This window comes from Ranitomeya imitator, chromosome 2, assembly GCF_032444005.1.
Source record: "Ranitomeya imitator isolate aRanImi1 chromosome 2, aRanImi1.pri, whole genome shotgun sequence".
NCBI lineage: Eukaryota > Metazoa > Chordata > Amphibia > Anura > Dendrobatidae > Ranitomeya > Ranitomeya imitator.
In genome coordinates, this window is record NC_091283.1 from 650,742,671 (window position 1) to 650,770,286 (window position 27,616).

General features: G+C 44.0%; 1 protein-coding gene across 2 annotated transcripts in view; it reads left to right on the forward strand.

The window, feature by feature from the left end:
- The first annotated feature begins 1,242 nt into the window (after window positions 1-1,242).
- LOC138667073 (oocyte zinc finger protein XlCOF6-like) overlaps window positions 1,243-27,616 on the forward strand; it is a 118,711-nt gene continuing 92,337 nt past the window's right edge. For both annotated transcript variants that reach the window (XM_069755342.1, XM_069755343.1), the window contains exon 1: window positions 1,243-1,344. The gene's annotated coding sequence lies outside the window, so the exon portion shown is untranslated. The remainder of the gene's footprint in view (window positions 1,345-27,616) is intronic.

Here is a 27,616-nt window from a genome sequence, read left to right on the forward strand (position 1 = left end):
AACGTACAGACTCCTTGCAGATGTTGCCCTTGGTTGGATTTGAGCCCAGGACCCAGCATGCGGTCATTATCCTGTACCTTACACATGCCACCCTATACTGCCCCCAGGTCCTTCCCGGTATCTTGGCCTCTAAGCATACCTCATTGTCAGCACAGGAGGAGCGCTTGCGCCTATGGGTCGCTGGTGTCTTATCAGCGGTATGATCAGGTGACCTGATCCCGCAGCTGCTGACGTCACCCTGAGCCTAGAAGTGGTGGCGGTCAGAGATCCAATTGTAATCATGCCTGGGATGCGAGTATAATTGATTGCAGGGAGCCACCATGTTATGTTCTCCATGCCGGCTGTCAGTTTAACAGCTGGCGCAGAGAATGGCGCACAGCTCCGACCAGAGGGTCACCCAAGCAGCGGGTCCAAACTGTGACAATCCCTTTAAATGCTATGCTATAAATTCCGCTGATTTCCCATCCCCAGAAATGTAATACATTAAATAAAGCACAACTAGAAACTAGTGAAATGAGGCTGTCAGTAACCCCGTCCCCACAGGTCCATGTGCATCAGTAACCCCGTCCCCACAGGTCCATGTGCATCAGTAACCCCGTCCCCACAGGTCCGTGTGTCAGTAACCCCGTCCCCACAGGTCCATGTGTCAGTAACCCCGTCCCCAGAGGTCCATGTGCATCAGTAACCCCGTCCCCACAGGTCCATGTGCATCAGTAACCCCGTCCCCACAGGTCCATGTGCATCAGTAACCCCGTCCCCACAGGTCCATGTGCATCAGTAACCCCGTCCCCAGAGGTCCATGTGCATCAGTAACCCCGTCCCCACAGGTCCGTGTGTCAGTAACCCCGTCCCCACAGGTCCATGTGTCAGTAACCCCGTCCCCAGAGGTCCATGTGCATCAGTAACCCCGTCCCCACAGGTCCATGTGAGTCAGTAACCCCATCTCCACAGGTCCATGTAAGTCAGTAACCCCGTCTCCACAGGTCCTTGTGTGTCAGTAACCCCGTTCCCACAGGTCCATGTGAGTCAGTAACCCCGTCCCCACAGGTCCTTGTGTGTCAGTAACCCCGTCCCCACAGGTCCATGTGAGTCAGTAACCCCGTCCCCACAGGTCCTTGTGAGTGTACACTGTACAGTCTCCTCACTAGTGCAGACTATCAGCCCCGCCCCCCAGTGCCTGCAGAACTCACTAGGTATAGTAGTAGATGCGTTCCAGCTGAGCCCCGCCCTCCAGTCCGGTCATGTGACTTCCTCCTGGTTCTGCCTTGTGCTGAGCTGGGAGATAGAAAGGAAACGCACAGAGAATCACATGACCACTGCTGACCATACGTCATCCTGACCCCGGTACGTGCGGCTTGTGCTCATGGGTATTGTGCCCTGGGCCCTGTGTGGGAGCCGTGCATGGGTGGCACTGGGTGGTGTGTACGAGAGCTCTGTACACCCGGGGACCATGGGCAGCTGGGGATATGGCTGCATAGTGCTGGGGTGGAGGACAGGGAGCTGGAGGAATGTCACATGGGTGAGGGGACCTGTGTGCTGGCAGTAGTGTGCAGCATGCACCTCGCTCATCTGTACACACACTATAATTCCACATATGTACCATATAATCCTGGTATTTACATAGTGTGTATATAGTGTGTGATGTGTATACATATGTACCATATAATCCTGGTATTTACATGGTGTGTATATAGTGTGTGATGTGTATACATATGTACCATATAATCCTGGTATTTACATGGTGTGTATATAGTGTGTGATGTGTATACATATGTACCATATAATCCTGGTATTTACATGGTGTGTATATAGTGTGTGTGTGATGTGTATACATATGTACCATATAATCCTGGTATTTACATGGTGTGTATATAGTGTGTGATGTGTATACATATGTACCATATAATCCTGGTATTTACATGGTGTGTATATAGTGTGTGATGTGTATACATATGTACCATATAATCCTAGTATTTACATGGTGTGTATATAGTGTGTGTGTGATGTGTATACATATGTACCATATAATCCTGGTATTTACATGGTGTGTATATAGTGTGTGATGTGTATACATATGTACCATATAATCCTGGTATTTACATGGTGTGTATATAGTGTGTGATGTGTATACATATGTACCATATAATCCTGGTATTTACATGGTGTGTATATAGTGTGTGTGATGTGTATACATATGTACCATATAATCCTGGTATTTACATGGTGTGTATATAGTGTGTGTGTGTGATGTGTATACATATGTACCATATAATCCTGGTATTTACATGGTGTGTATATAGTGTGTGTGTGATGTGTATACATATGTACCATATAATCCTGGTATTTACATGGTGTCTATATAGTGTGTGTGTGATGTGTATACATATGTACCATATAATCCTGGTATTTACATGGTGTGTATATAGTGTGTGTGTGATGTGTATACATATGTACCATATAATCCTGGTATTTACATGGTGTGTATATAGTGTGTGTGTGATGTGTATACATATGTACCATATAATCCTGGTATTTACATGGTGTGTATATAGTGTGTGTGTGATGTGTATACATATGTACCATATAATCCTGGTATTTACATGGTGTGTATATAGTGTGTGATGTGTATACATATGTACCATATAATCCTAGTATTTACATGGTGTGTATATAGTGTGTGTGATGTGTATACATATGTACCATATAATCCTAGTATTTACATAGTGTGTGTATATAGTGTGTGTGTGTGATGTGTATACATATGTACCATATAATCCTGGTATTTACATGGTGTGTATATAGTGTGTGTGTGTGATGTGTATACATATGTACCATATAATCCTGGTATTTACATGGTGTGTATATAGTGTGTGTGTGATGTGTATACATATGTACCATATAATCCTGGTATTTACATGGTGTGTATATAGTGTGTGTGTGATGTGTATACATATGTACCATATAATCCTGGTATTTACATGGTGTGTATATAGTGTGTGTGTGATGTGTATACATATGTACCATATAATCCTGGTATTTACATGGTGTGTATATAGTGTGTGATGTGTATACATATGTACCATATAATCCTAGTATTTACATGGTGTGTATATAGTGTGTGTGTGATGTGTATACATATGTACCATATAATCCTGGTATTTACATGGTGTGTATATAGTGTGTCTGATGTGTATACATATGTACCATATAATCCTGGTATTTACATGGTGTGTATATAGTGTGTGATGTGTATACATATGTACCATATAATCCTGGTATTTACATGGTGTGTATATAGTGTGTCTGATGTGTATACATATGTACCATATAATCCTGGTATTTACATGGTGTGTGTGATGTGTATACATATGTACCATATAATTCTGGTATTTACATAGTGTGTATATAGTGTGTCTGATGTGTATACATATGTACCATATAATCCTGGTATTTACATTGTGTGTGTGTGTGTGTGTGATGTGTATACATATGTACCATATAATCCTGGTATTTACATAGTGTGTGTGTGTGTGTACATATGTACCATATAATCGTAGTAAGTATATAGTGTGTGTGTGTGTATATATAGTGTGTGTGTGTGTGTGTGTATATACATATGTACCATATAATCCTAGTATGTATATAGTGTGTGTGATGTGTATACATATGTTCCATATAATCCTAGTATTTACATAGTGTGTGTGTATATAGTGTGTGATGTGTATACATATGTACCATATAATCCTAGTATTTACATAGTGTGTATATAGTGTGCGATGTGTATACATATGTACCATATAATCCTGGTATTTACATAGTGTGTGTGTGTGTATACATATGTACCATATAATCGTAGTAAGTATATAGTGTGTGTGTGTATACATATGTACCATATAATCCTAGTATGTATATAGTGTGTGTATATAGTGTGTGTGATGTGTATACATATGTTCCATATAATCCTAGTATGTATATAGTGTGTGTGTGTGATGTGTATACATATGTACAGTACCATATAATCTGAGTATTTACATAGTGTGTGTATACATATGTACCATATAATCCTAGTATTTACATAGTGTGTGTGTATACATATGTACCATATAATCCTAGTATTTACATAGTGTGTGTGTGTGTGTGTGTATACATATGTACCATATAATCGTAGTATGTATATAGTGTGTGTATATAGTGTGTGTGATGTGTATACATATGTACCATATAATCCTAGTATTTACATAGTGTGTGTATATAGTGTGTGTGTGTGTATACATATGTACCATATAATCCTAGTAATTACATAGTGTGTATATAGTGTGTGTACACATATGTACCATATAATCCTAGTATGTATATAGTGTGTATATAGTGTGTGTGTGATGTGTATACATATGTACCATATAATCCTAGTATTTACATAGTGTGTGTGTGTGTGTATATAGTGTGTGTGTGTGTGTGTGTATACATATGTACCATATAATCCTAGTAATTACATAGTGTGTATATAGTGTGTGTACACATATGTACCATATAATCCTAGTATGTATATAGTGTGTGTGATGTGTATACATATGTACCATATAATCCTAGTAATTACATAGTGTGTGTACACATATGTACCATATAATCCTAGTATGTACAGTGGGGCAAAAAAGTATTTAGTCAGTCAGCAATAGTGCAAGTTCCACCACTTAAAAAGATGAGAGGCGTCTGTAATTTACATCATAGGTAGACCTCAACTATGGGAGACAAACTGAGAAAAAAAAATCCAGAAAATCACATTGTCTGTTTTTTTAATATTTTATTTGCATATTATGGTGGAAAATAAGTATTTGGTCAGAAACAAACAGTCAAGATTTCTGGCTCTCACAGACCTGTAACTTCTTCTTTAAGAGTCTCCTCTTTCCTCCACTCATTACCTGTAGTAATGGCACCTGATTAAACTTGTTATCAGTATAAAAAGACACCTGTGCACACCCTCAAACAGTCTGACTCCAAACTCCACTATGGTGAAGACCAAAGAGCTGTCAAAGGACACTAGAAACAAAATTGTAGCCCTGCACCAGGCTGGGAAGACTGAATCTGCAATAGCCAACCAGCTTGGAGTGAAGAAATCAACAGTGGGAGCAATAATTAGAAAATGGAAGACATACAAGACCACTGATAATCTCCCTCGATCTGGGGCTCCACGCAAAATCCCACCCCGTGGGGTCAGAATGATCACAAGAACGGTGAGCAATAATCCCAGAACCACGCGGGGGGACCTAGTGAATGAACTGCAGAGAGCTGGGACCAATGTAACAAGGCCTACCATAAGTAACACACTACGCCACCATGGAATCAGATCCTGCAGTGCCAGACGTGTCCCACTGCTTAAGCCAGTACATGTCCGGGCCCGTCTGAAGTTTGCTAGAGAGCATTTGGATGATCCAGAGGAGTTTTGGGAGAATGTCCTATGGTCTGATGAAACCAAACTGGAACTGTTTGGTAGAAACACAACTTGTCGTGTTTGGTGGAAAAAGAATACTGAGTTGCATCCATCAAACACCATACCTACTGTAAAGCATGGTGGTGGAAACATCATGCTTTGGGGCTGTTTCTCTGCAAAGGGGCCAGGACGACTGATCCGGGTACATGAAAGAATGAATGGGGCCATGTATCGTGAGATTTTGAGTGCAAACCTCCTTCCATCAGCAAGGGCATTGAAGATGAAACGTGGCTGGGTCTTTCAACATGACAATGATCCAAAGCACACCACCAGGGCAACGAAGGAGTGGCTTCGTAAGAAGCATTTCAAGGTCCTGGAGTGGCCTAGCCAGTCTCCAGATCTCAACCCTATAGAAAACCTTTGGAGGTAGTTGAAAGTCCGTGTTGCCAAGCGAAAAGCCAAAAACATCACTGCTCTAGAGGAGATCTGCATGGAGGAATGGGCCAACATACCAACAACAGTGTGTGGCAACCTTGTGAAGACTTACAGAAAACGTTTGACCTCTGTCATTGCCAACAAAGGATATATTACAAAGTATTGAGATGAAATTTTGTTTCTGACCAAATACTTATTTTCCACCATAATATGCAAATAAAATATTAAAAAAACAGACAATGCGATTTTCTGGATTTTTTTTCCTCAGTTTGTCTCCCATAGTTGAGGTCTACCTATGATGTAAATTACAGACGCCTCTCATCTTTTTAAGTGGTGGAACTTGCAATATTGCTGACTGACTAAATACTTTTTTGCCCCACTGTATATAGTGTGTGTGATGTGTATACATATGTACCATATAATCCTTGTAATTACATAGTGTGTATATAGTGTGTGTGATGTGTATACATATGTACCATATAATCCTAGTAATTACATAGTGTGTGTATATAGTGTGTGTGTACACATATGTACCATATAATCGTAGTATGTATATAGTCTGTGTATATAGTGTGTGTGTGTGATGTGCATACATATGTACCATATAATCCTAGTATTTACATGGTGTGTATATGATATGTATACATATGTACCATATAATCCTAGTATTTACATGGTGTGTATATAGTGTGTCTGATGTGTATACATATGTACCATATAATCCTAGTATTTACATAGTGTGTATACAGTGTGTGTGTGTGATGTGTATACATATGTACCATATAAGTCCAGAAAGAAGAAAAAATGAATGGCACTGAGATTAAATGTAATGAGTTACTTACTGGTATGGAGGGATACACTCTGAATCATTGGCACATTGTGGGAGTGAAGTCACTTGGTGGAGGGTGCTTGCCAGAAGTAAAACATGTAGATAAATGCAAAGGAAGAAGAAAGCAGCAACACTTCCGTTATGTGACGAAGAAACCTTAGTCCTTTATTTCAAATATAAATTCATGGACAAGGTAATAAGGGCAGGGACAGTGCAAGTAAAAGGACAATGGCCGTTTCGCGTTATACACGCTGCACTGTCCCTTCTCTTATTACCTTGTCCATGAATTTATATCTACTATATAATTGTCTAAGGGTCACTTTCATCTTTCTGTCCTTCTGTCTGTCTGTCACGGATATTCATTGGTCGCGGCCTCTGTCTGTCAAGGAAATCAAAGTCGCTGATTGGTCGCGGCAAAACAGCCACAGCCAATCAGCGACGGGCACAGTCCGGAAGAAAATGGCCGCTCCTTACTCCCCGCAGTCACTGCCCGGCGCCCGCATACTCCCCTACTGCCACCGCTAACACAGGGTTAATGCCGGCGGTAACGGACCGCGTTATGCCGCGGGTAACGCAAATGTAATGTTAAAAATAATAAACAAAAAACCTGCTATACTCACCCTCCGTTGTCCGCAGAGCCTGATCGCGCCTGCCGCCATCTTCCGTTCCCGGCGATGCATTGCGAAATTACCCAGAAGACTTAGCGGAGCGGCCTCGCGAGACCGCTAAGTCATCTGGGTAATTTTGCAATGCATCCTGGGAACCGAAGATGGCGGCCTCCGCTCCAAGGGCCCCTCGGATCCGAAGGTGAGTATGTTAGAACTACAATGGGCCCTCGGATCCAAAGGTGAGTGTGTTTATTTTTTAACCTGTGACATACATGGCTGGGCAATATACTATGTGGCTGGGCAATATACTATGTGGCTGGGCAATATACTATGTGGCTGGGCAATATACTATGTGGCTGGGCAATATACTATGTGGCTGGGCAATATACTATGTGGCTGGGCAATATACTATGTGGCTGGGCAATATACTATGTGGCTGGGCAATATACTATGTGGCTGGGCAATATACTATGTGGCTGGGCAATATACTATGTGGCTGGGCAATATACTATGTGGCTGGGCAATATACTATGTGGCTGGGCAATATACTATGTGGCTGGGCAATATACTATGTGGCTGGGCAATATACTATGTGGCTGGGCAATATACTATGTGGCTGGGCAATATACTATGTGGCTGGGCAATATACTATGTGGCTGGGCAATATACTATGTGGCTGGGCAATATACTATGTGGCTGGGCAATATACTATGTGGCTGGGCAATATACTATGTGGCTGGGCAATATACTATGTGGCTGGGCAATATACTATGTGGCTGGGCAATATACTATGTGGCTGGGCAATATACTATGTGGCTGGGCAATATACTATGTGGCTGGGCAATATACTATGTGGCTGGGCAATATACTATGTGGCTGGGCAATATACTATGTGGCTGGGCAATATACTATGTGGCTGGGCAATATACTATGTGGCTGGGCAATATACTATGTGGCTGGGCAATATACTATGTGGCTGGGCAATATACTATGTGGCTGGGCAATATACTATGTGGCTGGGCAATATACTATGTGGCTGGGCAATATACTATGTGGCTGGGCAATATACTATGTGGCTGGGCAATATACTATGTGGCTGGGCAATATACTATGTGGCTGGGCAATATACTATGTGGCTGGGCAATATACTATGTGGCTGGGCAATATACTATGTGGCTGGGCAATATACTATGTGGCTGGGCAATATACTATGTGGCTGGGCAATATACTATGTGGCTGGGCAATATACTATGTGGCTGGGCAATATACTATGTGGCTGGGCAATATACTATGTGGCTGGGCAATATACTATGTGGCTGGGCAATATACTATGTGGCTGGGCAATATACTATGTGGCTGGGCAATATACTATGTGGCTGGGCAATATACTATGTGGCTGGGCAATATACTATGTGGCTGGGCAATATACTATGTGGCTGGGCAATATACTATGTGGCTGGGCAATATACTATGTGGCTGGGCAATATACTATGTGGCTGGGCAATATACTATGTGGCTGGGCAATATACTATGTGGCTGGGCAATATACTATGTGGCTGGGCAATATACTATGTGGCTGGGCAATATACTATGTGGCTGGGCAATATACTATGTGGCTGGGCAATATACTATGTGGCTGGGCAATATACTATGTGGCTGGGCAATATACTATGTGGCTGGGCAATATACTATGTGGCTGGGCAATATACTATGTGGCTGGGCAATATACTATGTGGCTGGGCAATATACTATGTGGCTGGGCAATATACTATGTGGCTGGGCAATATACTATGTGGCTGGGCAATATACTATGTGGCTGGGCAATATACTATGTGGCTGGGCAATATACTATGTGGCTGGGCAATATACTATGTGGCTGGGCAATATACTATGTGGCTGGGCAATATACTATGTGGCTGGGCAATATACTATGTGGCTGGGCAATATACTATGTGGCTGGGCAATATACTATGTGGCTGGGCAATATACTATGTGGCTGGGCAATATACTATGTGGCTGGGCAATATACTATGTGGCTGGGCAATATACTATGTGGCTGGGCAATATACTATGTGGCTGGGCAATATACTATGTGGCTGGGCAATATACTATGTGGCTGGGCAATATACTATGTGGCTGGGCAATATACTATGTGGCTGGGCAATATACTATGTGGCTGGGCAATATACTATGTGGCTGGGCAATATACTATGTGGCTGGGCAATATACTATGTGGCTGGGCAATATACTATGTGGCTGGGCAATATACTATGTGGCTGGGCAATATACTATGTGGCTGGGCAATATACTATGTGGCTGGGCAATATACTATGTGGCTGGGCAATATACTATGTGGCTGGGCAATATACTATGTGGCTGGGCAATATACTATGTGGCTGGGCAATATACTATGTGGCTGGGCAATATACTATGTGGCTGGGCAATATACTATGTGGCTGGGCAATATACTATGTGGCTGGGCAATATACTATGTGGCTGGGCAATATACTATGTGGCTGGGCAATATACTATGTGGCTGGGCAATATACTATGTGGCTGGGCAATATACTATGTGGCTGGGCAATATACTATGTGGCTGGGCAATATACTATGTGGCTGGGCAATATACTATGTGGCTGGGCAATATACTATGTGGCTGGGCAATATACTATGTGGCTGGGCAATATACTATGTGGCTGGGCAATATACTATGTGGCTGGGCAATATACTATGTGGCTGGGCAATATACTATGTGGCTGGGCAATATACTATGTGGCTGGGCAATATACTATGTGGCTGGGCAATATACTATGTGGCTGGGCAATATACTATGTGGCTGGGCAATATACTATGTGGCTGGGCAATATACTATGTGGCTGGGCAATATACTATGTGGCTGGGCAATATACTATGTGGCTGGGCAATATACTATGTGGCTGGGCAATATACTATGTGGCTGGGCAATATACTATGTGGCTGGGCAATATACTATGTGGCTGGGCAATATACTATGTGGCTGGGCAATATACTATGTGGCTGGGCAATATACTATGTGGCTGGGCAATATACTATGTGGCTGGGCAATATACTATGTGGCTGGGCAATATACTATGTGGCTGGGCAATATACTATGTGGCTGGGCAATATACTATGTGGCTGGGCAATATACTATGTGGCTGGGCAATATACTATGTGGCTGGGCAATATACTATGTGGCTGGGCAATATACTATGTGGCTGGGCAATATACTATGTGGCTGGGCAATATACTATGTGGCTGGGCAATATACTATGTGGCTGGGCAATATACTATGTGGCTGGGCAATATACTATGTGGCTGGGCAATATACTATGTGGCTGGGCAATATACTATGTGGCTGGGCAATATACTATGTGGCTGGGCAATATACTATGTGGCTGGGCAATATACTATGTGGCTGGGCAATATACTATGTGGCTGGGCAATATACTATGTGGCTGGGCAATATACTATGTGGCTGGGCAATATACTATGTGGCTGGGCAATATACTATGTGGCTGGGCAATATACTATGTGGCTGGGCAATATACTATGTGGCTGGGCAATATACTATGTGGCTGGGCAATATACTATGTGGCTGGGCAATATACTATGTGGCTGGGCAATATACTATGTGGCTGGGCAATATACTATGTGGCTGGGCAATATACTATGTGGCTGGGCAATATACTATGTGGCTGGGCAATATACTATGTGGCTGGGCAATATACTATGTGGCTGGGCAATATACTATGTGGCTGGGCAATATACTATGTGGCTGGGCAATATACTATGTGGCTGGGCAATATACTATGTGGCTGGGCAATATACTATGTGGCTGGGCAATATACTATGTGGCTGGGCAATATACTATGTGGCTGGGCAATATACTATGTGGCTGGGCAATATACTATGTGGCTGGGCAATATACTATGTGGCTGGGCAATATACTATGTGGCTGGGCAATATACTATGTGGCTGGGCAATATACTATGTGGCTGGGCAATATACTATGTGGCTGGGCAATATACTATGTGGCTGGGCAATATACTATGTGGCTGGGCAATATACTATGTGGCTGGGCAATATACTATGTGGCTGGGCAATATACTATGTGGCTGGGCAATATACTATGTGGCTGGGCAATATACTATGTGGCTGGGCAATATACTATGTGGCTGGGCAATATACTATGTGGCTGGGCAATATACTATGTGGCTGGGCAATATACTATGTGGCTGGGCAATATACTATGTGGCTGGGCAATATACTATGTGGCTGGGCAATATACTATGTGGCTGGGCAATATACTATGTGGCTGGGCAATATACTATGTGGCTGGGCAATATACTATGTGGCTGGGCAATATACTATGTGGCTGGGCAATATACTATGTGGCTGGGCAATATACTATGTGGCTGGGCAATATACTATGTGGCTGGGCAATATACTATGTGGCTGGGCAATATACTATGTGGCTGGGCAATATACTATGTGGCTGGGCAATATACTATGTGGCTGGGCAATATACTATGTGGCTGGGCAATATACTATGTGGCTGGGCAATATACTATGTGGCTGGGCAATATACTATGTGGCTGGGCAATATACTATGTGGCTGGGCAATATACTATGTGGCTGGGCAATATACTATGTGGCTGGGCAATATACTATGTGGCTGGGCAATATACTATGTGGCTGGGCAATATACTATGTGGCTGGGCAATATACTATGTGGCTGGGCAATATACTATGTGGCTGGGCAATATACTATGTGGCTGGGCAATATACTATGTGGCTGGGCAATATACTATGTGGCTGGGCAATATACTATGTGGCTGGGCAATATACTATGTGGCTGGGCAATATACTATGTGGCTGGGCAATATACTATGTGGCTGGGCAATATACTATGTGGCTGGGCAATATACTATGTGGCTGGGCAATATACTATGTGGCTGGGCAATATACTATGTGGCTGGGCAATATACTATGTGGCTGGGCAATATACTATGTGGCTGGGCAATATACTATGTGGCTGGGCAATATACTATGTGGCTGGGCAATATACTATGTGGCTGGGCAATATACTATGTGGCTGGGCAATATACTATGTGGCTGGGCAATATACTATGTGGCTGGGCAATATACTATGTGGCTGGGCAATATACTATGTGGCTGGGCAATATACTATGTGGCTGGGCAATATACTATGTGGCTGGGCAATATACTATGTGGCTGGGCAATATACTATGTGGCTGGGCAATATACTATGTGGCTGGGCAATATACTATGTGGCTGGGCAATATACTATGTGGCTGGGCAATATACTATGTGGCTGGGCAATATACTATGTGGCTGGGCAATATACTATGTGGCTGGGCAATATACTATGTGGCTGGGCAATATACTATGTGGCTGGGCAATATACTATGTGGCTGGGCAATATACTATGTGGCTGGGCAATATACTATGTGGCTGGGCAATATACTATGTGGCTGGGCAATATACTATGTGGCTGGGCAATATACTATGTGGCTGGGCAATATACTATGTGGCTGGGCAATATACTATGTGGCTGGGCAATATACTATGTGGCTGGGCAATATACTATGTGGCTGGGCAATATACTATGTGGCTGGGCAATATACTATGTGGCTGGGCAATATACTATGTGGCTGGGCAATATACTATGTGGCTGGGCAATATACTATGTGGCTGGGCAATATACTATGTGGCTGGGCAATATACTATGTGGCTGGGCAATATACTATGTGGCTGGGCAATATACTATGTGGCTGGGCAATATACTATGTGGCTGGGCAATATACTATGTGGCTGGGCAATATACTATGTGGCTGGGCAATATACTATGTGGCTGGGCAATATACTATGTGGCTGGGCAATATACTATGTGGCTGGGCAATATACTATGTGGCTGGGCAATATACTATGTGGCTGGGCAATATACTATGTGGCTGGGCAATATACTATGTGGCTGGGCAATATACTATGTGGCTGGGCAATATACTATGTGGCTGGGCAATATACTATGTGGCTGGGCAATATACTATGTGGCTGGGCAATATACTATGTGGCTGGGCAATATACTATGTGGCTGGGCAATATACTATGTGGCTGGGCAATATACTATGTGGCTGGGCAATATACTATGTGGCTGGGCAATATACTATGTGGCTGGGCAATATACTATGTGGCTGGGCAATATACTATGTGGCTGGGCAATATACTATGTGGCTGGGCAATATACTATGTGGCTGGGCAATATACTATGTGGCTGGGCAATATACTATGTGGCTGGGCAATATACTATGTGGCTGGGCAATATACTATGTGGCTGGGCAATATACTATGTGGCTGGGCAATATACTATGTGGCTGGGCAATATACTATGTGGCTGGGCAATATACTATGTGGCTGGGCAATATACTATGTGGCTGGGCAATATACTATGTGGCTGGGCAATATACTATGTGGCTGGGCAATATACTATGTGGCTGGGCAATATACTATGTGGCTGGGCAATATACTATGTGGCTGGGCAATATACTATGTGGCTGGGCAATATACTATGTGGCTGGGCAATATACTATGTGGCTGGGCAATATACTATGTGGCTGGGCAATATACTATGTGGCTGGGCAATATACTATGTGGCTGGGCAATATACTATGTGGCTGGGCAATATACTATGTGGCTGGGCAATATACTATGTGGCTGGGCAATATACTATGTGGCTGGGCAATATACTATGTGGCTGGGCAATATACTATGTGGCTGGGCAATATACTATGTGGCTGGGCAATATACTATGTGGCTGGGCAATATACTATGTGGCTGGGCAATATACTATGTGGCTGGGCAATATACTATGTGGCTGGGCAATATACTATGTGGCTGGGCAATATACTATGTGGCTGGGCAATATACTATGTGGCTGGGCAATATACTATGTGGCTGGGCAATATACTATGTGGCTGGGCAATATACTATGTGGCTGGGCAATATACTATGTGGCTGGGCAATATACTATGTGGCTGGGCAATATACTATGTGGCTGGGCAATATACTATGTGGCTGGGCAATATACTATGTGGCTGGGCAATATACTATGTGGCTGGGCAATATACTATGTGGCTGGGCAATATACTATGTGGCTGGGCAATATACTATGTGGCTGGGCAATATACTATGTGGCTGGGCAATATACTATGTGGCTGGGCAATATACTATGTGGCTGGGCAATATACTATGTGGCTGGGCAATATACTATGTGGCTGGGCAATATACTATGTGGCTGGGCAATATACTATGTGGCTGGGCAATATACTATGTGGCTGGGCAATATACTATGTGGCTGGGCAATATACTATGTGGCTGGGCAATATACTATGTGGCTGGGCAATATACTATGTGGCTGGGCAATATACTATGTGGCTGGGCAATATACTATGTGGCTGGGCAATATACTATGTGGCTGGGCAATATACTATGTGGCTGGGCAATATACTATGTGGCTGGGCAATATACTATGTGGCTGGGCAATATACTATGTGGCTGGGCAATATACTATGTGGCTGGGCAATATACTATGTGGCTGGGCAATATACTATGTGGCTGGGCAATATACTATGTGGCTGGGCAATATACTATGTGGCTGGGCAATATACTATGTGGCTGGGCAATATACTATGTGGCTGGGCAATATACTATGTGGCTGGGCAATATACTATGTGGCTGGGCAATATACTATGTGGCTGGGCAATATACTATGTGGCTGGGCAATATACTATGTGGCTGGGCAATATACTATGTGGCTGGGCAATATACTATGTGGCTGGGCAATATACTATGTGGCTGGGCAATATACTATGTGGCTGGGCAATATACTATGTGGCTGGGCAATATACTATGTGGCTGGGCAATATACTATGTGGCTGGGCAATATACTATGTGGCTGGGCAATATACTATGTGGCTGGGCAATATACTATGTGGCTGGGCAATATACTATGTGGCTGGGCAATATACTATGTGGCTGGGCAATATACTATGTGGCTGGGCAATATACTATGTGGCTGGGCAATATACTATGTGGCTGGGCAATATACTATGTGGCTGGGCAATATACTATGTGGCTGGGCAATATACTATGTGGCTGGGCAATATACTATGTGGCTGGGCAATATACTATGTGGCTGGGCAATATACTATGTGGCTGGGCAATATACTATGTGGCTGGGCAATATACTATGTGGCTGGGCAATATACTATGTGGCTGGGCAATATACTATGTGGCTGGGCAATATACTATGTGGCTGGGCAATATACTATGTGGCTGGGCAATATACTATGTGGCTGGGCAATATACTATGTGGCTGGGCAATATACTATGTGGCTGGGCAATATACTATGTGGCTGGGCAATATACTATGTGGCTGGGCAATATACTATGTGGCTGGGCAATATACTATGTGGCTGGGCAATATACTATGTGGCTGGGCAATATACTATGTGGCTGGGCAATATACTATGTGGCTGGGCAATATACTATGTGGCTGGGCAATATACTATGTGGCTGGGCAATATACTATGTGGCTGGGCAATATACTATGTGGCTGGGCAATATACTATGTGGCTGGGCAATATACTATGTGGCTGGGCAATATACTATGTGGCTGGGCAATATACTATGTGGCTGGGCAATATACTATGTGGCTGGGCAATATACTATGTGGCTGGGCAATATACTATGTGGCTGGGCAATATACTATGTGGCTGGGCAATATACTATGTGGCTGGGCAATATACTATGTGGCTGGGCAATATACTATGTGGCTGGGCAATATACTATGTGGCTGGGCAATATACTATGTGGCTGGGCAATATACTATGTGGCTGGGCAATATACTATGTGGCTGGGCAATATACTATGTGGCTGGGCAATATACTATGTGGCTGGGCAATATACTATGTGGCTGGGCAATATACTATGTGGCTGGGCAATATACTATGTGGCTGGGCAATATACTATGTGGCTGGGCAATATACTATGTGGCTGGGCAATATACTATGTGGCTGGGCAATATACTATGTGGCTGGGCAATATACTATGTGGCTGGGCAATATACTATGTGGCTGGGCAATATACTATGTGGCTGGGCAATATACTATGTGGCTGGGCAATATACTATGTGGCTGGGCAATATACTATGTGGCTGGGCAATATACTATGTGGCTGGGCAATATACTATGTGGCTGGGCAATATACTATGTGGCTGGGCAATATACTATGTGGCTGGGCAATATACTATGTGGCTGGGCAATATACTATGTGGCTGGGCAATATACTATGTGGCTGGGCAATATACTATGTGGCTGGGCAATATACTATGTGGCTGGGCAATATACTATGTGGCTGGGCAATATACTATGTGGCTGGGCAATATACTATGTGGCTGGGCAATATACTATGTGGCTGGGCAATATACTATGTGGCTGGGCAATATACTATGTGGCTGGGCAATATACTATGTGGCTGGGCAATATACTATGTGGCTGGGCAATATACTATGTGGCTGGGCAATATACTATGTGGCTGGGCAATATACTATGTGGCTGGGCAATATACTATGTGGCTGGGCAATATACTATGTGGCTGGGCAATATACTATGTGGCTGGGCAATATACTATGTGGCTGGGCAATATACTATGTGGCTGGGCAATATACTATGTGGCTGGGCAATATACTATGTGGCTGGGCAATATACTATGTGGCTGGGCAATATACTATGTGGCTGGGCAATATACTATGTGGCTGGGCAATATACTATGTGGCTGGGCAATATACTATGTGGCTGGGCAATATACTATGTGGCTGGGCAATATACTATGTGGCTGGGCAATATACTATGTGGCTGGGCAATATACTATGTGGCTGGGCAATATACTATGTGGCTGGGCAATATACTATGTGGCTGGGCAATATACTATGTGGCTGGGCAATATACTATGTGGCTGGGCAATATACTATGTGGCTGGGCAATATACTATGTGGCTGGGCAATATACTATGTGGCTGGGCAATATACTATGTGGCTGGGCAATATACTATGTGGCTGGGCAATATACTATGTGGCTGGGCAATATACTATGTGGCTGGGCAATATACTATGTGGCTGGGCAATATACTATGTGGCTGGGCAATATACTATGTGGCTGGGCAATATACTATGTGGCTGGGCAATATACTATGTGGCTGGGCAATATACTATGTGGCTGGGCAATATACTATGTGGCTGGGCAATATACTATGTGGCTGGGCAATATACTATGTGGCTGGGCAATATACTATGTGGCTGGGCAATATACTATGTGGCTGGGCAATATACTATGTGGCTGGGCAATATACTATGTGGCTGGGCAATATACTATGTGGCTGGGCAATATACTATGTGGCTGGGCAATATACTATGTGGCTGGGCAATATACTATGTGGCTGGGCAATATACTATGTGGCTGGGCAATATACTATGTGGCTGGGCAATATACTATGTGGCTGGGCAATATACTATGTGGCTGGGCAATATACTATGTGGCTGGGCAATATACTATGTGGCTGGGCAATATACTATGTGGCTGGGCAATATACTATGTGGCTGGGCAATATACTATGTGGCTGGGCAATATACTATGTGGCTGGGCAATATACTATGTGGCTGGGCAATATACTATGTGGCTGGGCAATATACTATGTGGCTGGGCAATATACTATGTGGCTGGGCAATATACTATGTGGCTGGGCAATATACTATGTGGCTGGGCAATATACTATGTGGCTGGGCAATATACTATGTGGCTGGGCAATATACTATGTGGCTGGGCAATATACTATGTGGCTGGGCAATATACTATGTGGCTGGGCAATATACTATGTGGCTGGGCAATATACTATGTGGCTGGGCAATATACTATGTGGCTGGGCAATATACTATGTGGCTGGGCAATATACTATGTGGCTGGGCAATATACTATGTGGCTGGGCAATATACTATGTGGCTGGGCAATATACTATGTGGCTGGGCAATATACTATGTGGCTGGGCAATATACTATGTGGCTGGGCAATATACTATGTGGCTGGGCAATATACTATGTGGCTGGGCAATATACTATGTGGCTGGGCAATATACTATGTGGCTGGGCAATATACTATGTGGCTGGGCAATATACTATGTGGCTGGGCAATATACTATGTGGCTGGGCAATATACTATGTGGCTGGGCAATATACTATGTGGCTGGGCAATATACTATGTGGCTGGGCAATATACTATGTGGCTGGGCAATATACTATGTGGCTGGGCAATATACTATGTGGCTGGGCAATATACTATGTGGCTGGGCAATATACTATGTGGCTGGGCAATATACTATGTGGCTGGGCAATATACTATGTGGCTGGGCAATATACTATGTGGCTGGGCAATATACTATGTGGCTGGGCAATATACTATGTGGCTGGGCAATATACTATGTGGCTGGGCAATATACTATGTGGCTGGGCAATATACTATGTGGCTGGGCAATATACTATGTGGCTGGGCAATATACTATGTGGCTGGGCAATATACTATGTGGCTGGGCAATATACTATGTGGCTGGGCAATATACTATGTGGCTGGGCAATATACTATGTGGCTGGGCAATATACTATGTGGCTGGGCAATATACTATGTGGCTGGGCAATATACTATGTGGCTGGGCAATATACTATGTGGCTGGGCAATATACTATGTGGCTGGGCAATATACTATGTGGCTGGGCAATATACTATGTGGCTGGGCAATATACTATGTGGCTGGGCAATATACTATGTGGCTGGGCAATATACTATGTGGCTGGGCAATATACTATGTGGCTGGGCAATATACTATGTGGCTGGGCAATATACTATGTGGCTGGGCAATATACTATGTGGCTGGGCAATATACTATGTGGCTGGGCAATATACTATGTGGCTGGGCAATATACTATGTGGCTGGGCAATATACTATGTGGCTGGGCAATATACTATGTGGCTGGGCAATATACTATGTGGCTGGGCAATATACTATGTGGCTGGGCAATATACTATGTGGCTGGGCAATATACTATGTGGCTGGGCAATATACTATGTGGCTGGGCAATATACTATGTGGCTGGGCAATATACTATGTGGCTGGGCAATATACTATGTGGCTGGGCAATATACTATGTGGCTGGGCAATATACTATGTGGCTGGGCAATATACTATGTGGCTGGGCAATATACTATGTGGCTGGGCAATATACTATGTGGCTGGGCAATATACTATGTGGCTGGGCAATATACTATGTGGCTGGGCAATATACTATGTGGCTGGGCAATATACTATGTGGCTGGGCAATATACTATGTGGCTGGGCAATATACTATGTGGCTGGGCAATATACTATGTGGCTGGGCAATATACTATGTGGCTGGGCAATATACTATGTGGCTGGGCAATATACTATGTGGCTGGGCAATATACTATGTGGCTGGGCAATATACTATGTGGCTGGGCAATATACTATGTGGCTGGGCAATATACTATGTGGCTGGGCAATATACTATGTGGCTGGGCAATATACTATGTGGCTGGGCAATATACTATGTGGCTGGGCAATATACTATGTGGCTGGGCAATATACTATGTGGCTGGGCAATATACTATGTGGCTGGGCAATATACTATGTGGCTGGGCAATATACTATGTGGCTGGGCAATATACTATGTGGCTGGGCAATATACTATGTGGCTGGGCAATATACTATGTGGCTGGGCAATATACTATGTGGCTGGGCAATATACTATGTGGCTGGGCAATATACTATGTGGCTGGGCAATATACTATGTGGCTGGGCAATATACTATGTGGCTGGGCAATATACTATGTGGCTGGGCAATATACTATGTGGCTGGGCAATATACTATGTGGCTGGGCAATATACTATGTGGCTGGGCAATATACTATGTGGCTGGGCAATATACTATGTGGCTGGGCAATATACTATGTGGCTGGGCAATATACTATGTGGCTGGGCAATATACTATGTGGCTGGGCAATATACTATGTGGCTGGGCAATATACTATGTGGCTGGGCAATATACTATGTGGCTGGGCAATATACTATGTGGCTGGGCAATATACTATGTGGCTGGGCAATATACTATGTGGCTGGGCAATATACTATGTGGCTGGGCAATATACTATGTGGCTGGGCAATATACTATGTGGCTGGGCAATATACTATGTGGCTGGGCAATATACTATGTGGCTGGGCAATATACTATGTGGCTGGGCAATATACTATGTGGCTGGGCAATATACTATGTGGCTGGGCAATATACTATGTGGCTGGGCAATATACTATGTGGCTGGGCAATATACTATGTGGCTGGGCAATATACTATGTGGCTGGGCAATATACTATGTGGCTGGGCAATATACTATGTGGCTGGGCAATATACTATGTGGCTGGGCAATATACTATGTGGCTGGGCAATATACTATGTGGCTGGGCAATATACTATGTGGCTGGGCAATATACTATGTGGCTGGGCAATATACTATGTGGCTGGGCAATATACTATGTGGCTGGGCAATATACTATGTGGCTGGGCAATATACTATGTGGCTGGGCAATATACTATGTGGCTGGGCAATATACTATGTGGCTGGGCAATATACTATGTGGCTGGGCAATATACTATGTGGCTGGGCAATATACTATGTGGCTGGGCAATATACTATGTGGCTGGGCAATATACTATGTGGCTGGGCAATATACTATGTGGCTGGGCAATATACTATGTGGCTGGGCAATATACTATGTGGCTGGGCAATATACTATGTGGCTGGGCAATATACTATGTGGCTGGGCAATATACTATGTGGCTGGGCAATATACTATGTGGCTGGGCAATATACTATGTGGCTGGGCAATATACTATGTGGCTGGGCAATATACTATGTGGCTGGGCAATATACTATGTGGCTGGGCAATATACTATGTGGCTGGGCAATATACTATGTGGCTGGGCAATATACTATGTGGCTGGGCAATATACTATGTGGCTGGGCAATATACTATGTGGCTGGGCAATATACTATGTGGCTGGGCAATATACTATGTGGCTGGGCAATATACTATGTGGCTGGGCAATATACTATGTGGCTGGGCAATATACTATGTGGCTGGGCAATATACTATGTGGCTGGGCAATATACTATGTGGCTGGGCAATATACTATGTGGCTGGGCAATATACTATGTGGCTGGGCAATATACTATGTGGCTGGGCAATATACTATGTGGCTGGGCAATATACTATGTGGCTGGGCAATATACTATGTGGCTGGGCAATATACTATGTGGCTGGGCAATATACTATGTGGCTGGGCAATATACTATGTGGCTGGGCAATATACTATGTGGCTGGGCAATATACTATGTGGCTGGGCAATATACTATGTGGCTGGGCAATATACTATGTGGCTGGGCAATATACTATGTGGCTGGGCAATATACTATGTGGCTGGGCAATATACTATGTGGCTGGGCAATATACTATGTGGCTGGGCAATATACTATGTGGCTGGGCAATATACTATGTGGCTGGGCAATATACTATGTGGCTGGGCAATATACTATGTGGCTGGGCAATATACTATGTGGCTGGGCAATATACTATGTGGCTGGGCAATATACTATGTGGCTGGGCAATATACTATGTGGCTGGGCAATATACTATGTGGCTGGGCAATATACTATGTGGCTGGGCAATATACTATGTGGCTGGGCAATATACTATGTGGCTGGGCAATATACTATGTGGCTGGGCAATATACTATGTGGCTGGGCAATATACTATGTGGCTGGGCAATATACTATGTGGCTGGGCAATATACTATGTGGCTGGGCAATATACTATGTGGCTGGGCAATATACTATGTGGCTGGGCAATATACTATGTGGCTGGGCAATATACTATGTGGCTGGGCAATATACTATGTGGCTGGGCAATATACTATGTGGCTGGGCAATATACTATGTGGCTGGGCAATATACTATGTGGCTGGGCAATATACTATGTGGCTGGGCAATATACTATGTGGCTGGGCAATATACTATGTGGCTGGGCAATATACTATGTGGCTGGGCAATATACTATGTGGCTGGGCAATACTATGTGGCTGGGCAATATACTATGTGGCTGGGCAATATACTATGTGGCTGGGCAATATACTATGTGGCTGGGCAATATACTATGTGGCTGGGCAATATACTATGTGGCTGGGCAATATACTATGTGGCTGGGCAATATACTATGTGGCTGGGCAATATACTATGTGGCTGGGCAATATACTATGTGGCTGGGCAATATACTATGTGGCTGGGCAATATACTATGTGGCTGGGCAATATACTATGTGGCTGGGCAATATACTATGTGGCTGGGCAATATACTATGTGGCTGGGCAATATACTATGTGGCTGGGCAATATACTATGTGGCTGGGCAATATACTATGTGGCTGGGCAATATACTATGTGGCTGGGCAATATACTATGTGGCTGGGCAATATACTATGTGGCTGGGCAATATACTATGTGGCTGGGCAATATACTATGTGGCTGGGCAATATACTATGTGGCTGGGCAATATACTATGTGGCTGGGCAATATACTATGTGGCTGGGCAATATACTATGTGGCTGGGCAATATACTATGTGGCTGGGCAATATACTATGTGGCTGGGCAATATACTATGTGGCTGGGCAATATACTATGTGGCTGGGCAATATACTATGTGGCTGGGCAATATACTATGTGGCTGGGCAATATACTATGTGGCTGGGCAATATACTATGTGGCTGGGCAATATACTATGTGGCTGGGCAATATACTATGTGGCTGGGCAATATACTATGTGGCTGGGCAATATACTATGTGGCTGGGCAATATACTATGTGGCTGGGCAATATACTATGTGGCTGGGCAATATACTATGTGGCTGGGCAATATACTATGTGGCTGGGCAATATACTATGTGGCTGGGCAATATACTATGTGGCTGGGCAATATACTATGTGGCTGGGCAATATACTATGTGGCTGGGCAATATACTATGTGGCTGGGCAATATACTATGTGGCTGGGCAATATACTATGTGGCTGGGCAATATACTATGTGGCTGGGCAATATACTATGTGGCTGGGCAATATACTATGTGGCTGGGCAATATACTATGTGGCTGGGCAATATACTATGTGGCTGGGCAATATACTATGTGGCTGGGCAATATACTATGTGGCTGGGCAATATACTATGTGGCTGGGCAATATACTATGTGGCTGGGCAATATACTATGTGGCTGGGCAATATACTATGTGGCTGGGCAATATACTATGTGGCTGGGCAATATACTATGTGGCTGGGCAATATACTATGTGGCTGGGCAATATACTATGTGGCTGGGCAATATACTATGTGGCTGGGCAATATACTATGTGGCTGGGCAATATACTATGTGGCTGGGCAATATACTATGTGGCTGGGCAATATACTATGTGGCTGGGCAATATACTATGTGGCTGGGCAATATACTATGTGGCTGGGCAATATACTATGTGGCTGGGCAATATACTATGTGGCTGGGCAATATACTATGTGGCTGGGCAATATACTATGTGGCTGGGCAATATACTATGTGGCTGGGCAATATACTATGTGGCTGGGCAATATACTATGTGGCTGGGCAATATACTATGTGGCTGGGCAATATACTATGTGGCTGGGCAATATACTATGTGGCTGGGCAATATACTATGTGGCTGGGCAATATACTATGTGGCTGGGCAATATACTATGTGGCTGGGCAATATACTATGTGGCTGGGCAATATACTATGTGGCTGGGCAATATACTATGTGGCTGGGCAATATACTATGTGGCTGGGCAATATACTATGTGGCTGGGCAATATACTATGTGGCTGGGCAATATACTATGTGGCTGGGCAATATACTATGTGGCTGGGCAATATACTATGTGGCTGGGCAATATACTATGTGGCTGGGCAATATACTATGTGGCTGGGCAATATACTATGTGGCTGGGCAATATACTATGTGGCTGGGCAATATACTATGTGGCTGGGCAATATACTATGTGGCTGGGCAATATACTATGTGGCTGGGCAATATACTATGTGGCTGGGCAATATACTATGTGGCTGGGCAATATACTATGTGGCTGGGCAATATACTATGTGGCTGGGCAATATACTATGTGGCTGGGCAATATACTATGTGGCTGGGCAATATACTATGTGGCTGGGCAATATACTATGTGGCTGGGCAATATACTATGTGGCTGGGCAATATACTATGTGGCTGGGCAATATACTATGTGGCTGGGCAATATACTATGTGGCTGGGCAATATACTATGTGGCTGGGCAATATACTATGTGGCTGGGCAATATACTATGTGGCTGGGCAATATACTATGTGGCTGGGCAATATACTATGTGGCTGGGCAATATACTATGTGGCTGGGCAATATACTATGTGGCTGGGCAATATACTATGTGGCTGGGCAATATACTATGTGGCTGGGCAATATACTATGTGGCTGGGCAATATACTATGTGGCTGGGCAATATACTATGTGGCTGGGCAATATACTATGTGGCTGGGCAATATACTATGTGGCTGGGCAATATACTATGTGGCTGGGCAATATACTATGTGGCTGGGCAATATACTATGTGGCTGGGCAATATACTATGTGGCTGGGCAATATACTATGTGGCTGGGCAATATACTATGTGGCTGGGCAATATACTATGTGGCTGGGCAATATACTATGTGGCTGGGCAATATACTATGTGGCTGGGCAATATACTATGTGGCTGGGCAATATACTATGTGGCTGGGCAATATACTATGTGGCTGGGCAATATACTATGTGGCTGGGCAATATACTATGTGGCTGGGCAATATACTATGTGGCTGGGCAATATACTATGTGGCTGGGCAATATACTATGTGGCTGGGCAATATACTATGTGGCTGGGCAATATACTATGTGGCTGGGCAATATACTATGTGGCTGGGCAATATACTATGTGGCTGGGCAATATACTATGTGGCTGGGCAATATACTATGTGGCTGGGCAATATACTATGTGGCTGGGCAATATACTATGTGGCTGGGCAATATACTATGTGGCTGGGCAATATACTATGTGGCTGGGCAATATACTATGTGGCTGGGCAATATACTATGTGGCTGGGCAATATACTATGTGGCTGGGCAATATACTATGTGGCTGGGCAATATACTATGTGGCTGGGCAATATACTATGTGGCTGGGCAATATACTATGTGGCTGGGCAATATACTATGTGGCTGGGCAATATACTATGTGGCTGGGCAATATACTATGTGGCTGGGCAATATACTATGTGGCTGGGCAATATACTATGTGGCTGGGCAATATACTATGTGGCTGGGCAATATACTATGTGGCTGGGCAATATACTATGTGGCTGGGCAATATACTATGTGGCTGGGCAATATACTATGTGGCTGGGCAATATACTATGTGGCTGGGCAATATACTATGTGGCTGGGCAATATACTATGTGGCTGGGCAATATACTATGTGGCTGGGCAATATACTATGTGGCTGGGCAATATACTATGTGGCTGGGCAATATACTATGTGGCTGGGCAATATACTATGTGGCTGGGCAATATACTATGTGGCTGGGCAATATACTATGTGGCTGGGCAATATACTATGTGGCTGGGCAATATACTATGTGGCTGGGCAATATACTATGTGGCTGGGCAATATACTATGTGGCTGGGCAATATACTATGTGGCTGGGCAATATACTATGTGGCTGGGCAATATACTATGTGGCTGGGCAATATACTATGTGGCTGGGCAATATACTATGTGGCTGGGCAATATACTATGTGGCTGGGCAATATACTATGTGGCTGGGCAATATACTATGTGGCTGGGCAATATACTATGTGGCTGGGCAATATACTATGTGGCTGGGCAATATACTATGTGGCTGGGCAATATACTATGTGGCTGGGCAATATACTATGTGGCTGGGCAATATACTATGTGGCTGGGCAATATACTATGTGGCTGGGCAATATACTATGTGGCTGGGCAATATACTATGTGGCTGGGCAATATACTATGTGGCTGGGCAATATACTATGTGGCTGGGCAATATACTATGTGGCTGGGCAATATACTATGTGGCTGGGCAATATACTATGTGGCTGGGCAATATACTATGTGGCTGGGCAATATACTATGTGGCTGGGCAATATACTATGTGGCTGGGCAATATACTATGTGGCTGGGCAATATACTATGTGGCTGGGCAATATACTATGTGGCTGGGCAATATACTATGTGGCTGGGCAATATACTATGTGGCTGGGCAATATACTATGTGGCTGGGCAATATACTATGTGGCTGGGCAATATACTATGTGGCTGGGCAATATACTATGTGGCTGGGCAATATACTATGTGGCTGGGCAATATACTATGTGGCTGGGCAATATACTATGTGGCTGGGCAATATACTATGTGGCTGGGCAATATACTATGTGGCTGGGCAATATACTATGTGGCTGGGCAATATACTATGTGGCTGGGCAATATACTATGTGGCTGGGCAATATACTATGTGGCTGGGCAATATACTATGTGGCTGGGCAATATACTATGTGGCTGGGCAATATACTATGTGGCTGGGCAATATACTATGTGGCTGGGCAATATACTATGTGGCTGGGCAATATACTATGTGGCTGGGCAATATACTATGTGGCTGGGCAATATACTATGTGGCTGGGCAATATACTATGTGGCTGGGCAATATACTATGTGGCTGGGCAATATACTATGTGGCTGGGCAATATACTATGTGGCTGGGCAATATACTATGTGGCTGGGCAATATACTATGTGGCTGGGCAATATACTATGTGGCTGGGCAATATACTATGTGGCTGGGCAATATACTATGTGGCTGGGCAATATACTATGTGGCTGGGCAATATACTATGTGGCTGGGCAATATACTATGTGGCTGGGCAATATACTATGTGGCTGGGCAATATACTATGTGGCTGGGCAATATACTATGTGGCTGGGCAATATACTATGTGGCT